A 12664-nucleotide genomic window follows, 5' to 3' on the forward strand; every position below is an offset into this window, starting at 1 on the left:
AATCAAGTTCAATCCGATTGGCTGATCCAATCAGCCAATCAGATTGAGCTTGCATTCTATTGGCTGTTCCGATCAGCCAATAGAATGCGAGCTCAATCTGATTGGCTGATCGGATCAGCCAATCGGATTGAACTTGATTCTGATTGGCTGACTCCATCAGCCAATCAGTATATTCCTACCTTAATTCCGATTGGCTGATAGAATCCTATCAGCCAATCGGAATTCGAGGGACGCCATCTTGGATGACGTCATTTAAAGGAACCGTCATTCGTCGTTCAGTCGTCGGCCAGGATGGATGTTCCGCGTCGGAGGTCTTCAGGATGCTGCCGCTCCGCTCTGGATGGATGCCGCTTGGATGAAGACTTCAATCACATGGAAGACCTCTTCTGCCCCGCTTGGATGAAGACTTCAGCTGGATCATGGACCTCTTCAGCCCCCCGCTTGGGCTTGGATCAGGACATCGGAGGAGCTCTTCTGGACAGATCGGTGAACCCGGTGAGGTGAAGACAAGGTAGGAAGATCTTCAGGGGCTTAGTGTTAGGTTTATTTAAGGGGGTTTGGGTTAGATTAGGGGTATGTGGGTGGTGGGTTGTAATGTTGGGGGGCTTGGGTATTGTATTTTTTTTTTTACAGGCAAAAGAGCTGAACTTCTTGGGGCATGCCCCACAAAAGGGCCCTGTTCAGGGCTGGTAAGGTAAAAGAGCTTTGAACTTTAGTAATTTAGAATAGGGTAGGGCATTTTTTAATTTTGGGGGGCTTTGTTTAAAATTGTTGTAATATTTTTCTTATGTTTGTAAATATTTTTTTATTTTTTGTAACTTAGTTCTTTTTTATTTTTTGTACTTTAGCTAGTTTATTTAATTGTATTTATTTGTAGGAATTGTATTTAATTAATTTATTGATAGTGTAGTGTTAGGTTAATTGTAGGTAATTGTAGGTAGTTTATTTAATTAATTTATTGATAGTGTAGTGTTAGGTTTAATTGTAACTTAGGTTAGGATTTATTTTACAGGTAAATTTGTAATTATTTTAACTATTTTAGCTATTAAATAGTTCTTAACTATTTAATAGCTATTGTACCTGGTTAAAATAAATACAAAGTTGCCTGTAAAATAAATATTAATCCTAAAATAGCTATAATATAAATATAATTTATATTGTAGCTATATTAGGATTTATTTTACAGGTAAGTATTTAGCTTTAAATAGGAATAATTTATTTAATAAGAGTTAATTAATTTAGTTAGATTAAAATTATATTTAATTTAGGGGGGTGTTAGTGTTAGGGTTAGACTTAGCTTTAGGGGTTAATACATTTATTAGAATAGCGGTGAGCTCCAGTAGGGCAGATTAGGGGTTAATGTTTGAAGTTAGGTGTCGGCGATGTTAGGGAGGGCAGATTAGGGGTTAATACTATTTATTATAGGGTTAGTGAGGCGGATTAGGGGTTAATAACTTTATAATAATAGCGGTGCGGTCCGCTCGGCAGATTAGGGGGTTAATAAGTGTAGGCAGGTGGAGGCGACGTTGTGGGGAGCAGATTAGGGGTTAATAAATATAATATAGGGGTCGGCGGTGTTAGGGGCAGCAGATTAGGGGTACATAGAGATAATGTAAGTAGCGGCGGTTTGCGGAGCGGCAGATTGGGGGTTAAAAATAATATACAGGGGTCAGCGATAGCGGGGGCGGCAGAATAGGGGTTAATAAATGTAAGGTTAGGGGTGTTTAGACTCGGGGTACATGTTAGAGTGTTAGGTGCAGACGTAGGAAGTGTTTCCTCATAGGAAACAATGGGGCTGCGTTAGGAGCTGAACGCGGCTTTTTTGCAGGTGTTAGGTTTTTTTTCAGCTCAAACAGCCCCATTGTTTCCTATGGGGGAATCATGCACGAGCACGTTTTTGAGGCTGGCCGCGTCCGTAAGCAACTCTGGTATCGAGAGTTGAAGTTGCGTTAAATATGCTCTACGCTCCTTTTTTGGAGCCTAACGCAGCCATTCTGTGGACTCTCAATACCAGAGTTATTTTAAAGGTGCGGCCAGAAAAAAGCCAGCGTTAGGTACGCGGGTCGTTACCGACAAAACTCTAAATCTAGCCGTCTGTCTTGTTAGAAAATGGACTAGTCATACCTTGAGCAGAAAAGTCTGCAAACTGTTCCCCCCAACTGAAGTTCTCTGGGCTCAACAGTCCTGCGTGGGAACAGCAATTGATTTTAGTTACTGCTGCTAAAATCATACTCCTCTTTTAAACAGAACTCTTCATCCTTTTCTGTTTTAGAGTAAATAGTACAAACCGGCACTATTTTAAAATAACAAACTCTTGATAGAAGAATAAAAAAACTACAACTAACACCACATACTCTTCACCATCTCCGTGGAGATGCTACTTGTTCAGAGCGGCAAAGAGAATGACTGGGGGGGCGGAGCCAGAGGAGGGGCTATATGGGCAGCTTTTGCTGTGCTCTTTGCCATTTCCTGTTGGGGAAGAGAATATTCCCACAAGTAAGGATGACGCCGTGGACCGGACACACCAATGTTGGAGAAATATACAGTCAGTGAGATTTTCTTGCCTGCTGTGTATTCTGGTTTTCTGCATAAAAAGATTGCGTAATAAAGTCATTGATATACGTATACATGAGTATATCAGGCTAACCTTTTTGGGATTTACTATGATTGTCTCCGCAGTGACATCAATAAAGTACAAACGTTGGTAACACAAGCTTACAATGCCAGCATGCACTATGACAGTTAGTTGCTAGTGCCATTGTTTAGTTAAAAAGTGTCTACTACACCCGATCACAGATTTTGAGACTAGAAGAAGCTCAGAAACAACAGTTTGTTACCTGGTGTGCACTATGCCACATGGTACCCAGCTAAACAGTGATTTAAAAGAAACCCAGTCGTGCAATATAGACTAGACACAGGAAACATCACATACATTATAGAACCACTATGCTCAATTCCCTTTTTTACTTTTAAACAAATCTTTGATATAAAAATGCATCACAGAGTTTAGTATTTTTTGCTAATACAATTTAAGTTGAAGAATATTCTTCCTATCTACTATCTTGTACTGTTGAATATTGGGCCATCTTGGCATCAATTATTGTACTGTCCTCTTCACACACATCATACCATCTTAAAGGGACAGTCAAACCAGAATTTTTGTTGTTTAAAAAGATAGATAATCCCTTTATTACCCATTCCCAAGTTTTGCATAACCAACACAGTTATTATAATACAAATTTTACCTCTGTAATAACCTTGTATCTAAGCCTCAGCAAACTGGCCCCATATTTCAGTTCTTTTGACAGACTTGCATTTTAGCCAATCATTGCTGTCTCCTAGGTAACTCCATGTGCATTAGCTCAATGTTATCTATATGAAACACATGAACTAATGCCCTCTAGTGGTGAAAAACGATCAAAATGCATTCAGATTAGAGGGGGCCTTCAAGGTCTAAGAAATTAGCATATGAACCTAAGTTTAGCTTTGAATAAGAATACCAAGACAACAAAGCAAAATTGGTGATAAAAGTAAATGGGAAAAGTGTTTTAAATTAAATGCCCTATTTGAATTATGAAAGTTTTTTTGTTTTTTTTAACTTGACTGTTCATTTAATATAGCCCTTAAACATGAACAGCGATTAACCCCTTTCCTGTTAAAATATAGCGACCATTACTATATCTGGCAGTGCACACAAAGGGCAATAAAGGACCCTTGTCCATCTCACAATACAGTGACTAAGAAACACAAGATGCAAAGAACATTGAAAGACCCTCTGGCACGGCATATGCAAACTGCTTCTTTTCCTGCCTCACTCAGTTTTGTATTCTTTTCCCTTTTGTTTCCATTTCCCCTTTGTGCTCTGCTCTATCTTATTTTACTTTAGTCCAATCAGCATTGTGTATTTCCCACTGCTCTGCTACTGGTGTTCCCCTCCTACACTTAAAGGGACACACAACTCAATTTATTTATTTCATGATTCAGATAGAACATAAAAAAAAACCTTTCCAAAATGCTTCTATTATCAAATTATCTTTATTTTCTTGTTATCCTTTGTTGAAAAGCAGGAAGGTAAGTCCAGGAGTGTGCACGTGTCTGCAATACTATATGGCAGCAGTTTTGCAATAATGTTATACATTAGGAAGACCACTAGATGGCATCATTTCCTGTCATGTACTACTCCAGACGTGCATAATAGCTATTTAGATATCTCTTCAGCAAAGAATAACAAGATAATGAATCAAATTTGGTAATAAAAGTAGATTAGAAACATTTTTAAAATGATTTTCTCAATATGAATCATGAAATAATACTTTAGGGTTTCATGTCCCTTTAAATATTTAAAATACTACAGGACTGCAATATAGCATGCTCCTCTGTCTGGCAGCATCACAGAGAAGTTACAGCTACGCTGTGAATCCACTGACTCCCACATTCATTTCATATAATTGCCCACACAATGTTGCACCTTCCTATAAAATTGCCCCTCTACATGTGTGCATGCTCGGTAAGGGTGAGGCAAAATGAAGACAACTACAATAACTTTTTTTTTTTAGTACTAATAAAAATTAGGTAGTGGGGAGGAAACTTTCTAATCCTTTCAAACTGCTGCCCTAGGCACAGGCCTTGTCTGCCCCAGAAAGGATATTTTCCGGACTTTATTATATTAAATAAGTTTCAAAAGCAGGGGAAACGTCCATCAAGTTCAACCTACACAGATCCTACATAATTTACAATAAGAATCTGCAAATTAAACTTTCATTAATATAATTAGAAAGCTGATCCATTTAACACAAGCAATCATATCCCTGAATTCTGTTTCTAGCCAGAAATGTATCTAAGCCACCATTTTAAATTTACCTAAAGTATTGGCATTCACTACCTCCTAAGGTAATGAGTTCCATCATTTGTTTGCTCTTACCATATTTAAAAAAATGTTTACATTGCTGGAGATTAAATCAGCTTGCAATGTCTCTTTCTATCTCTGTAATGTCCTTTTTTTAAAAATTGGTCCCCAGTACTCAACTCCATACTCAAGGTGCGGTCTTACAAGGGATTGATATAGCGACAGAATTATGCAGAATTATGCTGAAACTCGCGCCGCCCGTAATTTCACCTCGCACATCGGGGTATCACATATACAGCGCTGGCAGTTCATAAAGTGCCGTAAGTCGGATAAACTAGCAATGTCCATAAATGAGCGTAAATACAAATTTCTGGAGTCGCCAGTGACTTACGGCACGTTAGAAACTGCCTGCGTCTAAGAAAATAAAAAAAATGTCAAACTCCCCTAAAAGTCTAACCCGCTTCCCAAAAATAAACTCGACACGTAAAATCCCTATATCCGTCATCAAAACCAAAACGGAACTATTAATAAATTAGCAACCAAAGCTATTCTAATCAGCCAATAGGATTTCAGTAGCTCTCAATCTATTGGCTGATTTGAATTTGAAGAATCAAATCAGCCAATAGGAATGCAAGGGATGCCATATTTAATTGCGTACCTTAAATTCACTTTTCAGTGTACAGAGGCAATCGTACGAAGAGGATCCTCCACACTCCATGGTTCCGCGGTCGCCGGTCTTCAGTTCCGCGGTCCAGGATGAAGATAGAAGAGGTCGCCGCTTGGAAGAAGACTTCACCACCGGACTTCAGTTACCAGTCGCCGCTTGGAAGAATACTTCACTGCCGAACTTCAGGAACCATGAGTATCTATCTGGGGGTTAGAGTTAGGCTTTTTTTAAAAAAAAAAAAAAAAATTATTTTAGATTAGGGATTTCTGGGCAGTCTTCAAAGAGCTGAATGCCCTTTTAAGGGCAATGCCCATACAAATGCCCCTTTAGGGGCAATGGGTAGTTTAGGATTTTTTAGTGTTAGGTTTTTATTTTGGAGGGTTTGGTGGGTGGGGGGGTTTTACTGTTTGAGCGGGGACTTAGTATTTTTTTTAAGGAAAAGATCTGTTAGGGCTTTTAAGGGCTATTGGTAGTTTAGCATTATATTAGGGGGTGTTTTTATTTTGGGGGGGGGGTTATTTTCATAGGGATTAGGTTTATTTTTTATTTTTTATCATTTTGTTTATTATTTTATGTAATGTTAGACTTTTTTATTTTCTGTAATTGTAGCTTAAACTTAGTTTTTTATTTTTAAATGATTGTTAGGTTTTTTATTTTAATTGCAATTTAGGATTACTTTAATTTATGTAATGGGGTTAATTTAGGGGGTGTTAGGTTAGGGGGTTTAGTGGTTAGTTAATTGTGATGTGGGTTATTGGTGGTTTAGGGTTAGTAGATTTATTAGGTTAATTGCGATGTGGGTTATTGGAGGATTAGGGGTTATTAATTTAAATAGCTAGATTGCGTTGTGGGGGATGGCGGATTAGCGGTTACATTTAAATAGATAGTTTGTGTTGTGGGGGCATTGTGGATTAGGGGTTAATAGATTTAATAGGTAGTTTGCGTTGTGGGGCATGGTGGTTTAGAGGTTAATAGATTTATTATAAATTGCGATGTGGGGGGGATGGCGGATAGAAGGGTTTTGAAGTGTCAGGTTATATTTCAATGGGAAAAACAGAATTTATGCTTACCTGATAAATTACTTTCTCTTGCGGTGTATCCAGTCCACGGATTCATCCTTTACTTGTGGGATATTCTCATTCCCTACAGGAAGTGGCAAAGAGAGCACACAGCAAAGCTGTCCATATAGCTCCCCCTCTAGCTCCACCCCCCAGTCATTAGACCAAAGGTTAGGAAGAAAAAGGATGCAGTGGTGACTGTAGTTTAAACAAAATATTTTTACCTGACTTAAATGCCCGGGCGGGCCGTGGACTGGATACACCGCAAGAGAAAGTAATTTATCAGGTAAGCATAACTTCTGTTTTCTCTTGCAAGGTGTATCCAGTCCACGGATTCATGCTTTACTTGTGGGATACCAATACCAAAGCTTTAGGACACGGATGAAGGGAGGGAACAAGACAGGTACCTTAAAAGGAAGGCACCACTGCTTGCAAAATCTTTCTCCCAAAAATAGCCTTCGAAGAAGTAAAAGTATCGAATTTCTAAAATTTGGCAAAAGTATGCAGTGAAGACCAAGTCGCTGCCTTACAAATCTGTTCAACAGAAGCCTCATTTTTGAAAGCCCATGTGGAAGCCACTGCTCTGGTAGAATGAGCAGTAATTCTTTCAGGAGGCTGCTGGCCCGCAGTCTCATAGGCCAAACGGATGATGCTTTTCAGCCAAAAGGAAAGAGAGGTAGCAGTCACTTTCTGACCTCTCCTCTTACCAGAATAGATAACAAACAAGGAAGATGTTTGTCTGAAATCCTTAGTTGCTTGTAAATAGAACTTTAAAGCACGAACTACATCAATATTGTGTAGTAGACATTCCTTCTTTGAAGATGGATTAGGACACAGAGAAGGAACAACTATTTCCTGGTTAATATTCTTGTTAGAAACAACTTTAGGAAGAAAACCAGGCTTGGTACGCAAAACTACCTTATCTGCGTGGAACACCAGGTAAGGTGAATCACACTGTAAGGCAGATAATTCTGAAACTCTTCGAGCAGAAGAGATAGCTACCAAAAACAAAACTTTCCAAGATAACAACTTAATATCTATGGAATGTAAAAGTTCAAACGGAACCCCTTGAAGAACTGAAAGAACTAGATTTAGACTCCATGGCGGAGCCACAGGTTTATAGACAGGCTTGATTCTGATTAAAGCCTGAGCAAACGCTTGAACGTCTGGTACATCTGCCAGACGCTTGTGTAAAAGGATAGACAGAGCAGATATTTGTCCTTTTAAGGAACTAGCTGACAATCCTTTCTCCAATCCTTCTTGGAGAAAGGACAATATCGTGGGAATCCTAATCTTACTCCATGAGTAACCCTTGGATTCACACCAACAAAGATATTTCCGCCATATCTTATGGTAGATTTTCCTGGTGACAGGCTTTCTAGCCTGAATCAGAGTATCTATAACTGACTCAGAGAAACCACGCTTTGATAGAATTAAGCATTCAATGTCCAAGCAGTCAGACGTAGAGAAACTATATTTGGATGCTTGAACGGACCCTGTATTAGAAGATCCTGCCTCATTGGCAGTGTCCATGGTGGGACAGATGACATGTCCACTAGGTCTGCATACCAAGTCCTGCGTGGCCACGCAGGCGCTATCAGAATCACTGAAGCCTTTTCCTGCTTGATTCTGGCGACCAGACGAGGGAGGAGAGGAAACGGTGGAAAAACATAAGCCAGATTGAAGGGCCAAGGCGCTGCTAGAGCATCTATCAATACCGCCTTGGGGTCCCGGGACCTGGAACTGTAGAGAGGAAGTTTGGCGTTCTGACGGGACGCCATCAGATCCAACTCTGGAGTGCCCCATAGCTGAGTCAGCTGGGCAAATACCTCCGGGGTGGAGTTCCCACTTCCCCGGGTGAAATGTCTGACGACTTCGAAAATCCGCCTCCCAGTTGTCTACTCCTGGGATGTGAATTGCTGAGAGATGGCAGGAGTGATCCTCCGCCCACCTGATTATTTTAGTTACTTCCGTCATCGCTAGGGAACTCTTTGTTCCTCCCTGATGACTGACGTAAGCTACAGTCGTGATGTTGTCTGACTGAAATCTGATGAATTTGGCCGCAGCTAGTTGAGGCCATGTCTGAAGAGCGTTGAATATCGCCCTCAGTTCCAGAATGTTTATCGGGAGAAGAGTTTCTTCCCGAGACCATAAGCCCTGAGCTTTTAGGGAGTCCCAGACCGCACCCCAGCCTAACAGACTGGCATCGGACGTTACAATGATCCACTCTGGTCTGCGGAAACATATTCCCTGAGACAGGTGATCCTGAGACAACCACCAGAGAAGAGAATCTCTGGTCTCCTGGTCCAACTGAATTTGAGGAGACAAATCTGCATAATCCCCATTCCACTGTTTGAGCATGCATAGTTGCAGTTGTCTGAGGTTATCCGAGCAAAAGGGACTATGTCCATTGCCGCTACCATTAGTCCGATTGTCTCCATGCACTGAGCTACAGATGGTCGAGGAATGGAATGAAGAGCTCGGCAAGTAGTTAACAGTTTTAACTTTCTGACCTCTGTCAGAAATATTTTCATTTCTACCGAGTCTATCAGGGTTCCTAGGAATAGAACTCTTGTGAGGGGGGAGAGAGAACTCTTTTTTACGTTCACCTTCCACCCGTGAGACCTCAGAAAGGCCAATACGATCTCCGTGTGAGACTTGGTTCTTTGGAAAGTCGACGCCTGAATTAAGATGTCATCTAAGTAAGGTGCCACTGCTATGCCCCGCGGTCTTAGCACCGCCAGGAGGGACCCTAGCACCTTTGTGAAAATTCTGGGAGCAGTGGCAAACCCGAAAGGAAGAGCCACAAACTGATAATGCTTGTCCAGAAAGGCGAACCTGAGAAACTGGTGATGATCTTTGTGGATAGGAATATGCAGATACGCATCCTTTAGATCCACGGTAGTCATACATTGACCCTCCTGGATCATTGGTAAGATTGTCCGAATGGTCTCCATCTTGAATGATGGGACTCTGAGGAATTTGTTTAGAATTTTGAGATCCAGGATTGGTCTGAAAGTTCCTTCTTTTTTGGGAACCACAAACAGGTTTGAGTAAAACCCCAGTCCTTGTTCTGCAATTGGAACTGGGTGGATCACTCCCATTGTAAGTAGATCTTCTACACAGCGTAAAAACGCCTCTTTCTTTGTCTGATCTGTAGACAGACGAGAAATGTGGAACCTTCCCCTTGGAGGAGAGTCCTTGAATTCTAGAAGGTATCCCTGGGCTACAATCTCTAATGCCCAAGGATCGTGTACATCTCTTGCCCAGGCCTGAGCAAAGAGAGAGAGTCTGCCCCCTACTAGATCCGGTCCTGGATCGGGGGCTACCCCTTCATGCTGTCTTGGTGGCAGCTGCAGGCTTTTTGGCCTGTTTACCCTTATTCCAGCCCTGGTAAGGTTTCCAGGTTGCCTTGGGCTGTGAAGCGTTACCCTCTTGCTTTGCAGCCGGAGAGGATGAAGCGGGCCGTTCCTGAAATTGCGAAAGGAACGAAAATTAGCTTTGTTCTTTGTCTTAAAGGGCTTGTCCTGAGGGAGAGCATGGCCTTTTCCCCCGGTGATATCTGAAATAATCTCTTTTAATTCAGGCCCGAAGAGGGTCTTTCCTTTGAAAGGAATGTTCAAAAGCTTGAATTTAGACGACACATCGGCCGACCAGGACTTTAGCCAAAATGGCGAAACCTGAATTTTTTGCCGCTTACTTAGCTATTTGGAAAGCAGTGTCAGTGATAAAGGAATTAGCTATCTTTAGAGCCTTAATTCTATCCATAATATTCTCATATGAGGTCTCCGTCTGGAGCGAGTCTTCCAGCGCCTCAAACCAGAAAGCAGCTGCAGTAGTTACAGGAATAATGCAGGCAATAGGTTGGAGAAGAAAACCTTGTTGAACAAAAATTTTCTTAAGTAAACCCTCTAACTTCTTATCCATAGGGTCTTTAAAAGCACAACTGTCTTCAATTGGTATGGTTGTGCGTTTAGCAAGTGTAGAAATAGCCCCCTCCACCTTAGGGACCATCTGCCACGAGTCCCGCACAGGGTCAGGTATGGGGAACATTTTCTTAAAAACAGGAGGGGGAGCAAAGGGAACACCTGGTCTATCCCACTCCCTAGTAACGATATCCACAATCCTCTTAGGGACCGGAAACGTATCCGTGTAAACAGGAACCTCTAGGTACTTGTCCATTTTACACAATTTCTCTGGGATCACCAAAGGGTCGCAGTCATCCAGAGTAGCTAATACCTCCCTAAGCAAAACACGGAGGTGTTCTAGTTTAAATTTAAAAGCCAATGTATCTGAATCTGTCTGAGGAGGAACCCTTCCTGAATCAGAGACTTCTCCCTCAGACATCAAATCCCTCCCTCCCACTTCAGAGCGTTGTGAGGGTATATCGGATACGGCTACCAAAGCGTCAGAATGCTCATAATCTGTTCTTAAATCGGAGCTATCACGCTTTGCGGGTAATACAGGCAGTTTAGATAAGAAGGCTGTAAGAGAATTATCCATGACTGCCGCTAAGTCTTGTAATGTAAAAGAGTTAGACGGACTAGAGGTACTAGGCGTCGCTTGCGCGGGCATAACTGGTTGTGACACTTGGGGAGAGGCAGACGGGCTACCCTCGTTACCTTCAGTCTGAGAATCATCTTGGGCCACATTTTTAAGTGCAACAATATGATCTTTAAAATGTATAGACATATCAGTACAAGTGGGACACATTCTGAGAGGGGGTTCCACCATGGCTTCTAAACACATTGAACAAGGATTTTCCTTAGTGTCAGACATGTTTAATAAACTAGTAATATATACAAGCAGGCTTGGAAATCACTTTAATCAAATAAAAAACACAATTTGAAAAAAAACCGTTACTGTGCCTTTAAGAGATAAAAAGAGCACACAATAGGGATAGAGTGGGCGGCGTCCATGATGGTCGCTTATTTCAGTAGCTGAGGAGTTGAGCATATCTATCCGCTGTATATCGCTTAACTATGGCTCCATCTAGGATTAAAATGCACTTATTCTAAAATAGCAACATATGCTGAATGATTTGATCTGAAGTGGGTCGCCACCTTCTGCTCTGAAATACTGGAACGGCGAGGTATGCAGTGGAGGCCTTGAAGCGGGCCTGGCCTATGCCTAACCCCCCCAGTTATCCGGGTATAGCAGCTTTGAAAGCTGTCCTTTCCCTTCATCACCTGGCAGCACATATTCTTCTGAGGATATACTACTAAACTTTCCACTATCCGCTTTTCTACTATCTGCCTTACTAACAGAAATATGGCACTGGAGGAGTGACACCTTGCAGACATAATAGCTAATCTACTGGACAAGCACTACCGGGACCTATCGGATCTTATTACACACAGCTTTAGGACACTGTCGCAGATACGCACAGCCGCTGGGGAGAACCGGATGCATGCAGCAGCTCCGTCGGAGCAAAAACCTACTGAGCGGCCTCTAATACACCTTGTCCCTACAAACAGGCAGGACAATGGGTCTCCTGCAATCACAACTGGCCTAGCGGTTGGAGAAAGCTTAACACCCCTGGCACCGGACTCTGCAGATGCGGTAGACAACGGGTCGGCGCTGAGACTGTTCGGAGCGATGGCCCTGGGGTCCGGAGACAGCTCTTAGTAAAGCGGCTCATACTGGGCCGAGCCTGCAGTCTTGGAAACTGCTCAGGGTCCCTGGAGGAGGAAAGAGGTGCTTCGGGACTGAGACGGAGGGGCCTGGAGATCCCTGGAAGAACTGTGAGTAGGCAAAACAAAGAAAAGAAGCCAATGCAACGCTCTACTAAGCTCTGCGACATGCTGGCTCAATACACATACCCGACAGCTTGTGCCTCTTCTATAGTGAACTCTGGGCCTACTTGGGCGCAACCTGGGTCTTTAAGATCACGCTCGGTTGGCCTGGGACTTACCATTTACTATTCCTCACATGGCATACTCTTAGGGGATGCACACTCCTCACTCAGGTCCAGGAATAGACCGTACCTCACAGCGAGAGACAGGACTGGAGTGGGTTAAACTCTTTCAATGCAGTGGTGGGTTGTTGCTTTGGAACATTGATTTTACCACCATACTGTAGTTCCTGTAATAG

The sequence above is a fragment of the Bombina bombina genome, chromosome 7, assembly GCF_027579735.1.
Source record: "Bombina bombina isolate aBomBom1 chromosome 7, aBomBom1.pri, whole genome shotgun sequence".
Lineage (NCBI taxonomy): Eukaryota > Metazoa > Chordata > Amphibia > Anura > Bombinatoridae > Bombina > Bombina bombina.